At 51.4% G+C, this 10,801-nt stretch overlaps 1 non-coding gene across 1 annotated transcript; it reads right to left on the bottom strand.

The window, feature by feature from the left end:
* Positions 1 to 10,496: 10,496 nt before the first annotated feature.
* On the bottom strand, positions 10,497 to 10,599 carry LOC146174845 (U6 spliceosomal RNA). The gene has a single exon (XR_014702417.1). It is a non-coding gene; the product is annotated as a U6 spliceosomal RNA (small nuclear RNA).
* Positions 10,600 to 10,801: the final 202 nt, after the last annotated feature.

Raw genomic sequence — 10,801 nt, 5'->3', positions numbered from 1 at the left:
CCTTGCGGTGTCCCTCTGCCCCCCAATGGGAAGGGATCCGATTTCATTTCTCCGACTATAATCTCCGCAGTCCTACCCTCCAGAAACGATCTGATGTACCGGAAGGTTCTACCCCCCGGTCTTATGTCCGATAGGTTCCTCAATATTGCCTCATGGGTAACATTGTCAAAGGCCTTAGTTAGGTCGAGCCCCAAGATAGCCTTGGTGCCCGTGCCGTACCCAGGATCAACAACGTCTTTTTTTAGCTGTATCATGACGTCCTGCGTTGATAAATTAGCCCTGAAACCAATCATTGTTTCAGGTATCAACTCCTTGTCCTCTACATAACCCTGAAGCCTGTTCAGGACCACATGCTCCATCAATTTGGCTAAACACGACGTTAGCGAGATGGGACGCAGATTCTCAATGCAGAGCTTCTTCCCTGCTTTAGGAATAAATGTAATCCTAGCATGCTTCCACTCTGGCGGAATCTCCCCGGCCACCCAAAATTTATTCATCAAATTCGTGAGTGCCCCTACTGACTTGAAATCCAGGTTCCTCAGCATCTTACTAGTAACCCCGTCCGGACCCGCTGCTGACGTGGTACGAAGCTGACCCATTGCAAACTCCACCTCCGCAAAGTCTGCATCTAATTCAAGGTTTTCCTCTCCCGAGTAATCCGGCAAGCAACCGCCCGCCTCTGCGTTTATGTAACGTCTTCGGAGTTCATGTATAAACTCCCCAGTCGTGCCTTGATACCAATGCACTAGCCTAGCCATTTGCCCCTTCTGCGCAGATTTGGTTGCCGTCGGGTCTAAAAGGTGCCTCAACAACTGCCATGTTTTTTTGCATCCGAATTGCTCATTCATCCGGTCACAAATCTGCCCCCACTGTTTGCACTGCAACTCCAATGTGCACGTTTCGATTTCTCGTTCTAACTTGGCCATCTTTCTACGGAGCACGCCATTATGCCTTTGTTTCTTCCACCTCCGAAGGAGACTCGCATGTGCTTCCCACATGTGTAACAATCTGGAGTCAGCCGTAGAGCCCTCCTCCTCCGCTGGAACCTCTTTTGTGGTACTCTTCACGGCCTGCTTGAGTGCCTCAACCCAGGCTCCTAAGTCCTCGATTTCCCCGGTCACTGTATCATTCCTGACTTCCCGAAATCGGTCCCAGTCCGTCACTCGAGTTCCTTTCACCTTGTCTTTGTGCTTAGCAGCACTAAATATCGTGGAAAGGATATAGTGATCACTTCCCAGTGGCTGTCCCGTGTTTACCCACTTTGCATCCCTGATACCATTCACAAATGTGAGGTCTGGAGAGGTGTCTATGCTCACGCTGTTGCCTATCCTTGTATGATCTAGCGGGTTGTTCAAGATCGTCCATCGCAGGTCCTGGGCAACCTGCCAAAGTTTATTTCCCTTCGGGCTGGCTCGGATGTAGCCCCACTCCGGATGAGGCGCATTGAAATCCCCCACCACGATGAGTTGAGACCTAGCCGCTAGCCGTTGCGTCTTTATCAGGAGGTCTGGCAAGCCCACCCCCTTATCTTTTGGAGAAGAGTATACATTAAGAGCAAAGAGACTCTTATCGCCTTTTCTTTTAGGTAAAATCTCCAGCAGGACGTAGTCCTCCCTGCTGCTATCTATGGTATGCTGAATCACTGTGGTGTTACGATGGACTAGCATGGCCGTAAAGACGCTCGATACGCCCCCTCGATCAATCTCTGGTGGTGTAAATGTCTTAAATCCCGGTAATTTAACCGAGCCGCTAGCTTCCTGCAAAGTTATGTCCGGCTTACTATCTAGATTTTGTATGTGCAACTGCAGGTTCCCCCGCTTGCGACGGAAGCCCCTGCAGTTCCACTGCCAAACCTCAATTTGCTGGCGAGGGGCCATGGTGAGGCACTAGGTTCACTAACATCGGCTCCTGGCCGACTACGCGAGGCAATCTAGCCTCTAGCATAGCATTTAGGTGTTTAACCATACCCATTACTTGGGTCTGGAAACCCCTTAAGTCATTGGTGAAGGCGTCAAGACGCTCCTCAATCTTGCCTAGTCTGGCTTCGATCTTGTCGACCCGACCTTCCAACCTATCCTGTCTTTCTTCCAGTTTTCCTACTCTCTCTGCAAGGGTAAGCATGTCCCTCCTAAGACTAGTGACTTTAACTGCTGGCTGCGGCGTGTCCGCCGCCGAAGTTTCTGCTATTCTCTTTGCATGAGCTCCCTCATCTGCCGGCGGCGGCCTTTTGACCGTCCCCCGATTCTCCACTTCCATAGCTGTACAGTTATCGTCCACGCTAGAAGCGTTCGCCTGCGCCGCTTTCTGTGGGGCCTGGGCCAGCAGCGTCTGTACCCTTTCTACTCTGCCGGTTTTAAGCGCGCGTTCCATCTCTGCCATCCTAGCTTCCATCTTTTTGATAGTTTCGGCTTGCTGCAACACCTGCCTTTGTAGCTCCTTCTCTCGAGCAGTCTCATTTTGGGAGCCCGCGTTCGGCCAGCTCACCTTTTTCCTTGTGGCACTGGGACTTCTTCCATGACCGGAACCTTGCCCTCCTCCTTTGCCAGGCTCGGGTCCGGGCAGTGACGGGAAGGAAGCTGACCGGTCCCTTCTCTTGCTATCGCCTCTCGCACCGCTAGATGACCGCTTCCTGGGCCTCGAACGCCGCTCTTCCTTGCCAGTTTGGCTCTTGTCCTCGTTGCTGTGCTGCGAACGCCGCTCTTCCTTGCCAGTTTGGCTCTTGTCCTCGTTGCTGTGCTGCAGACCCGTCGGCTGCTGACGGGCTAGACGAAACTTGCAGTTGCGGCTTCCCGTGCTGTGCGCCCCATACACACGATGCAGTCCGGCGTGCAGGTCAGCGACTCTCCGTCCGGTGGTGCAGGATGTTCCTTCCCGCAACGGCGACACAAATTAGTCTTCGGACGATAGCAAACGTCCGCCCGATGTCCCACTCGTCTGCAGTTATAGCAGGTCTCGACTAACTCTATACGGGATCACAGCATACAGACAGTTCCAATAAATAACTTGCCGGGGAACGCGCTTCCCGCCGAAAGTGATCTGAATCGCCTTTGACTTGCCCAAAGGTCTGGCATCCAAAATGTCCATGTCTTCGTTCTTCTTCAAGAATCCTGCGCGAACTTCTGCCAATGGCCATCCGTTGTACGCATTGTAAATTACTCCGCGCACAGAGTTCTCCGGCGCCGCCACGTACGCCGAAACCTCAAGGTCACGACCGCCCAGCTTGAGCGTCTTTACATTCGCATATGCCCCACTACGATTCATACACGGCGTGCTCACCGTCATCGTGTTGTTTGTCTCATTGACTCGCACCAGGTCTTCTTCCACCGCAGTCGCGTTCGTCAGCTCTGCTGCCGCTCTCAAGGCACATCCGAGCTCCCTCGGCGTCACTATACTCAAGTCCCAATTCTTGGGCCGGCACACAACCTTGAAATCCTTGGCTGGCATCTTCAGAAACGGTCCCCGTTTCTTCCACACCGGCGCTTTCCCCCGCTTGACTTGGGCTGCTCCGTGCGTGTGGCGCCCGTCGCTGCCCGCCTGTTTCTCGGTAGGCCTACTCTCGGAGTGATCCCCGTACACAGACTTCTTGAATCGATCTTGCGCCTTCAAAACCTAGGTCCATTCTCCCGCCTCGAACTCTTCGGGCGATATAGATTCTCCCTCAACGGAGTACTCCATTGTCTTCAGCCTCACAAAGGCCCACAACCACAAGTCACAGCCCCGGAGCCCGGTGCCGCAGGCGTCGGCTCGGCCTAATGATTAGGCCTGATTTGCCGCACCGTGGTCGAGTACAAATCGTGAAAAAACCCCTAAAAGGGGGGAACACTTGTCAAAATATGGTGTCCACAGGTACAGAGCAACTGCCTGCAGACGATTCCACAAAAAGCAAGTCCAAGGCACAGCGCGTTCCGCCGAAAATCGGTCTCAAGGCGGGAGCTCATGCGGAACACGTCCGCACAGCGTCCGCTCTACAACAGATCTCTTGACAACTCTAGCACGGACAGATCACGGCGCTCCGCTTGTTTGCTGGCGTCTCGTACCGTGCGCATGCTCAAACCGGTTTCTGCATACGCCAACAGCGCCGACGTTGAGCGCCGACGCCCAGGATATGTCGTTGGAGTTGGGCCTTTAGGCTTTCACTACTTTAGTCGCTAAAGTCCCTCGTACTTTTTTTATTTCGTAAGAACGTTTAAGAACGGGGAAATAAAATGATACAAGTGATCGCGAAACATAGGGAGTTTCCAAACATACTGCCCAAGTTTTAAATCCCAGTGACGGTCTAAAGTTATTATTTCGTAATTTAGAAACAGTATCTTAATTAATAGTTACCTAATTGGAAACCAAAATTTGTATGTGCTGCGCCAAACAGCTGGCAGCTGCCACGTGCCACAAATATTGCAGCGGTTGTTGTTGAGGCTGTAGAAAGTAGGAAAAGAAAATACGTGGGCCTGCTACTGGCTCTGTAGCTGAGCCACCTCCGCTGCCTCGTGCCGACAGAAGAAAAAAACTGATTTATTTATAGGAAGGGAAAGGCACGGTAACTGTCTCACTTGTTTTCTGTGGACACCGCAACCGCGCCGTAAGGGAAGGGAAGAAGGTGGAAGTGAAAGTGGAAAGAGAGAAAGAGGAGCCGTAGGGGAGGTCTACAGAGTAATTTCGACCACCTGGGGATCTTTAACGTGCGCTGACATCGCACAGCACACGGACGCCTCTTCGTTTCGCCTCCATCGAAACACAGCCGCCGAGGTCGGGGTCGAACCCGGGTACTCCGGCACAGTAGTCGAGCGTCTTACCACTGCACCACCCCGGAAAAGCGAAGAAAGGAAAAAGAAGAGAGAGAGAAAGACGCGCGCCGCAACAACAGCCGTCGTCCACCACCGAAACGGTGGCGGGTGCAATGACGGCCTACAACAGATAAAATTTGGTGGATGGCTAGGCCCCGCCGCAAGCAGCGTTGACCTACAGTCCCAGCCTCGTAGGGCCTGGAACTGCCACCCTTCACCCCATCCTCCCCCCGCCCCTTTTGAAGCGGAAGCTTCACTATACCAGGTGCCCCGCCGGGGTGGTGCAGTGGTAAGACGCCCGACTACTCTGCCGGAGTACCCGGGTTCGAACCCGACCTCGGCGGCTGCGTTTCGATGGAGGCGAAACGAAGAGGCGTCCCTGTGCTGTGCGATGTCAGCTAGCCCTCCACTACTGCTCCTCTTACTCTCTTTCCACGTTCACTCTACCTTCATCCTTTCCCTTACGGCGCGGTTGCGGTATCCACAGAAACCAACTGAGACAGTTACCGCGCCTTTCTCTTCCTCTAAATAAATCAGTTTTTTTCACTATACCAGGTAGTTCGAGCCGACGGATATGCTTGGTTTTCACCTTCAAGTGACATTTACAGATAATGCGTCTTGCCTTTCGTATAAGCCAATTTACAAAATTTACAATGGAAGCGAAACCTTAACTACGTTTAGTATGGCAGGTTTTCATGTGTCACTAAATTTGCCCTTTCAATCACCTCGGCGCAATTAAGTTTTGGTGTCGAAGACTTCGCGGTGTTCATGCATTGTTTACTGCACTTTCCTTTCCCCGAAACCTAGCTTGACGTGTGCTTTGTTACCCCACCGCGATGGTACAGTGGTAAGACGCCCGGCTACTGCGGCGGAGTTCGCGGGTTCGATCCCGACTGCCGGTGGCTGCGTTTCGATGGGGGCGAAACCGAGCAGCGTCTATGTGATGTGCGATGTCAGCGCATGTAAAGATCCCCAGGTGGTCAAAATTACTGCGTAGCCTGCCCCTTCTATATTTCCCCTATCACTCTACCTTCCTCTCTTACGGCGCGGTTCAGGTGTCCACAGAACAAGTATTACATATAGTGCGTCTTCTTTTCATGTGAAACATTTATTATTATTATCCACGTGTGCTCTGTGCGATGTCTGCTCATGTTAAAGATCCCCAGGTGCTCGAAATTACTCCGTAGCCATCCACTACGGCTCTTCTTTCTCTCTTTCCAATTTCACTCCCACATCCTCCCTTACGGTGCGGTTGAGGTGTCCACAGAAAACTAGTGAGACAGTTAACGCGCCTTTCCGTTCCTCTAAATCAATCAATCTGCTTCCACAAAACAAGTGACAGATACTGAGGCTTTGCTTTCCTGTGAACGAAGTTATATTAAGGCGAAACCCTTTAATGGCTCATGCTGTCGTGGACAAAATGTGTCCCGCATTTGCGGCGGCTCTGATTGGCCGAGGCGGGATGACGTAATAGAGGTCTCGACCAATCACAGAGCCCCATTACAGTATGCGCGAATGCGTGCCTTCTATGGCCATATCTCTACGATGAATACCTAACAATAAATAATTAATAAATTATTACTTATTAGTGCCAGTTGCGTAGCAGAACGCGGCACTCAGGCTTTCGCCTTTCACTACTTTAGTCGCTAAAGTCCCTCGTTATTTCTTAATATAAACGGAGACGCAGCCCTGGACTGAGCGATGTCACCTTGAGAAACCTTGAGGGCCAAAGACACTGCACCTTTCCTTTTTTATAAACCAATGTACAATGTACAAGAAAAAAATGTGAAAACACGAACTTGATCTGTTTAAGTATAGGCGTTCACAATTCCGCGGCGGCGATTTAAAAGTACTATAAGGCACTTTTCTATCCCCGAAACCTATACTGAAATAAGAAGTATGAACAAACCGCGGATTGAAATCGTGTTAGATTGCCCCTGTAAAACTCACAGCTTTATCTTTTTGACTAGATTCAAGCTATGTGTAAACCCTCACAATTTCTTGTAGTTTTAGACCTCGGCTAAAGTTAGCTAGAATGAGGAGGAATCAACTTTTTTTAGCCCCGAAATAATTGGATGGTGCATGCAGACACCAGACGGGGTGGTTCCCTAGTTTCAGGACTCATATGTTCCCAGCAGCTCCTGGCCCCTGTCCGTCAGAGCGAGCCGAGTTGATAGGGCGGGGCTGGATATCAAGGTCACCCATTGCTCAAGGGGCTGGAAATTGGGGGTATTGGCGGGAAGGGGAAGAGCGCGGTCTTGCGTTTTGTGCATTCTGCCGAAACGTGCAGCAGGGTGCCCTTTTCTCCTTTTTTCGAAAAAGGACAGAGCATATCGTGTTCCGCAGAGTGCATTCGGTTCATCAGTAACGGGATGCGCAAGCGATCCCGCCTGCGGTCGACTCAGGATCGTCTGTTGTTGCCTGGTGAGTTTGGGGTGCGGTTCTGTGGGGCTGGGACGGTGGCTTAGCGCCGCTTGCGACGGGCGCTAGCCAGCCACAGAATTTTGATCTGTTATAGGCCGTCGTTGCACCCGCCATCATTTCGGTGGTGGGTGCAACGACGGCTGTTGTGGCGGCGCGCGTCTTTCCTTCTTTTTTATTGTCTATTTTCTCTTCCGTCCGCATGAGGCAGCGGAGGTGGCTCAGCTACAGAGCCAGTAGCAGGCCCGCGCATTTTCTTTTCCTTCTTCCTACAGCCACACCAACCACAGTCTGCACCTTTCCTATGCAGTGGTAAGACGCCCGACTATTGTACCGGAGTACCCGGGTTCGAACCCGACCTCTGCGGCTGAGTTTCGATGGAGGCGAAACGAAGATGCGTCCGTGTGCTGTGCGATGTCAGCGCACGTTAAAAATCTCCAGGTGGTCGAAAATACTCTGAAGCCCTCCACTAAGGCTCCTCTTTCTCTCTTTCCACTTCACTCCCACCTTCCTCCCTTCCCTTATGGCGTGGTTGAGGCGACCACAAAAACAAGTGAGACAGTTACCGCGCCTTTCCTTCCTATAAATCAATCAATTGTCTCTTGGTACATCCGGGTAATCTCCCGAAAGCTGGTGACCGGATGCGGTAGCTCTTCCGGCTCGTGTTCGGCTCGGATTGACATTTCTCGGGCATGGTAGTCTGTGATGGTGTTGCCTGCTACCTGCGGGTGAGCCGGTACCTACACGAGCTGTATGGCTCTTCCCGGAGGCTTGCACTGGATATAATGGCTTGGGCCGCGGAGGGAGGTTACCCCCCTGCGGAAGCTTCTGTAAGCTGTCGTTGAGTCGGTGTCCACGCTCGGCTGTGCGATTGCGAGGGTCATGGCTGCTTCTTCGGCAACTACGTGGTCTGTTGTTCTTACGGATACGCTGACGATTAGCCTGTCTTTTGGCGTAACCACCGCCGCTGCACGGTCACAATGTTTTCGGAGCAAGACATCCGCGTAGTGGACCCTGGAGTTCTCTTCCAGCTTCCGGGCTATGGCTATGACCCGCGCGGTACGCCTCTCGTCGTCCTTGCCCGGCGTCATGTTCCTGGGAAGGTGTTTGGTCTGAATGGTCGTTTTCCAGTCTTCCGGAAGGGCTTCCTTGATGGGTACTGGCTCAATCTGCCATCCTATCTTGTGTGGGACTGGTCGTCCGTGTTCCGTGTGACTAAGCCGGATTCTCTCAATAGAGAGGTGGGCTTCAATAAGCTCCTACGCCGTGTTGTGGGCGCCCATGTCTAGCAGTCTTTGCGTGGACGAGTATATGGGTATGCCCAGGCCTTGCTTCGTTCCCTTACGAAGCACCGTGTTTACGAAGGCCCTAAACGCCTTCGTCAGCTGGAAATAGGGGCCGGAGTAGGTAAACCGCGACACGACGAGCGCGCGTATCAGACGCATGGCATCGTCCTCTTTGAGACCTCGGTTTCAGTTAGATATCCTTCTAATCATACTGAGTATCTGTTCGGTTGTAGTCAATTTTTGTGACGGCGGCGTGTGCCTTCCCGTCGGTCTGAAGTAGTAGGCTGAGGATCCTAATCTGTGGTGTTGGCTTGATGGTCGTTCCGTCGGTGGTGACGATCACGTTAGGCGACAGCTCTTTCTTGAATTTTCCCGGTTGGATCATAAGCAGCTCTAATTTCTGGGCAGCGCAGCTCAGTCCACACGACTTTGCGTACTCGTGCACGGTCGTTGCCGCCTTCTGCAAGGCTTCCTCCATCCAGGCATCAGGACCGGCTCGAGTCGTCACATCATAATATCGTCAGCGTAGAACGCGTGGTCCCCGCCTTCGATTTGCTTGAGTAGATCGGACAGGGGCAGGAGGGCCAGATTGAAGAGCAGGGGCGACAAGACCGGTCCCTGTGGGGTAACCCTATCACCGATCTCGACAGGGTCCGACTTCTCCCCTATCCTGATGGTCGCTCTTCTGTTTGACAGAAAATATTTCATGTAGCTGAATGTCTTTCGGCCACACCTAGTACGCCACGTATATGTACCATGCGGAGGTATTTGTACCGCCAGAGGCTGCACGTTCCTGTCCCAAGTTCTCCAACAGCCGAGAAGGTTTTGCCAACATCTCAGATTGTTATGTCTTTTTTTTTTTGCTTCTTCACCCTACAACCACCACATTTACTCCCCCTCACCTCTTTTCATTTAGCACTTAGTTACAAACACTTCACCAGCAGTTACAAACTCGCTCCGAAGTTAGCGGCTAACACACAAGCGGCGTTTACATGGACCTAACTGGAGCAAGTTAAGTTATCCAGTCGAAAACCGGCTACAGGGTTCATGTAACTGCTGTCGGGTAAAGTAGAAAATTTCAAGGGTCGCGTCAACTCCAGCGCAGAGGGTGATATTGACTTAACTCGACCCTGCAGCAGGAAGCTTGCAAACGCGGTTGAGTTGAGTCGGGAACAGTGGGAGATGAGAACAGCACGGAAAACGCTAGACCTCTGCGAAAAAAAAAAAAAAAGAATTGGGCACCGTCTTCTACTGCTTCGCCTCGTTGCTAGGCACCTTCCCAATCGCAGCTTGTCGGGTTGGGTTTATGCAAAATTTGTCGGGCCGAGTCCACTCAACTCGACATCCGCAGTCGGTCAGATGTAAACAGGGTTACTGGGTGCTCAATTGTGTCTCATAGACGAAACACCACCAGCGGCTTCGATCAAGGGGAGCAGAATAACCTAGTTTATTGCACAGAAGTGCAGTTATACACTGCAGTGGGAGATTGTATACGTTCCCTCACCATCTAGTTTCGTGTTTGATACGTATATGGGCCGCGTCTCTGCCACAAAATGCGAGCGCCGCGCAGCGCCAGATACGATGCGACACATTAAAAAACTTTCTGTGTCTTTCTGTGCTCCTGGTGACCTCATCTCCTACGTGGCTCCATTTTTTTGACCGTAACACCACCCGACTCAGGAGAAAATGAGGGTAGCTTGATGACCAGTACGAACACAATTAAATGCTCGGTGCTTTTGAACGCGTTAAAGACGCACTCAGAAATACTCTTCCTAATTATTATTCTCCATAAAATGTGATTTCCTAGCTCTTTTCTGGCACTGTTTGCTTCGACAGGCAGCAACATTGTCATTATCGGCAAGGAAATCGAATGTAAACTTGTCCCCCCCCCCCCCCCCGCCCCTTCCCCCAGCAGCCCATTGAAGCATTTTGCGTCATCGCCAAAAGGATGGGTTGGCAGCGTTCACGAGAGGTGTGGGGTAGCATTTGAAGTCATCCGTAAAGAAAAAAAAATGTGGAACGCTTCACGATTTTGCGTGTCATCCTTGCGCAGGGGCCATGCTAATCTTCTCTGTATCGTTCCAATTTTTGTATATGTACTTTGGAAGTACAAGCTGTACTCTTTTGTTCACATATATATAGTCGTAGTGTGAATGTAGAAACATGTAACGGTGACCTTTTTGTAACAATTGATGGCAAGGAAAGCATGCCGCCAAAGTTTTCTCTTCAAACAATATTATTGTCAATGCGAATGTCTTCCGCATGTAATGCTTAATTAAGCTTTAGCCCTCATGCGCACAGTATTTCGGAATT

The sequence above is a fragment of the Amblyomma maculatum genome, chromosome 11 (assembly GCF_055883805.1).
Source record: "Amblyomma maculatum isolate TAMU_Amacu chromosome 11, ASM5588380v1, whole genome shotgun sequence".
NCBI lineage: Eukaryota > Metazoa > Arthropoda > Arachnida > Ixodida > Ixodidae > Amblyomma > Amblyomma maculatum.
Note: the sequence above shows the minus strand (reverse complement) of the source record. Positions and strands in the feature narration are given on the sequence as shown.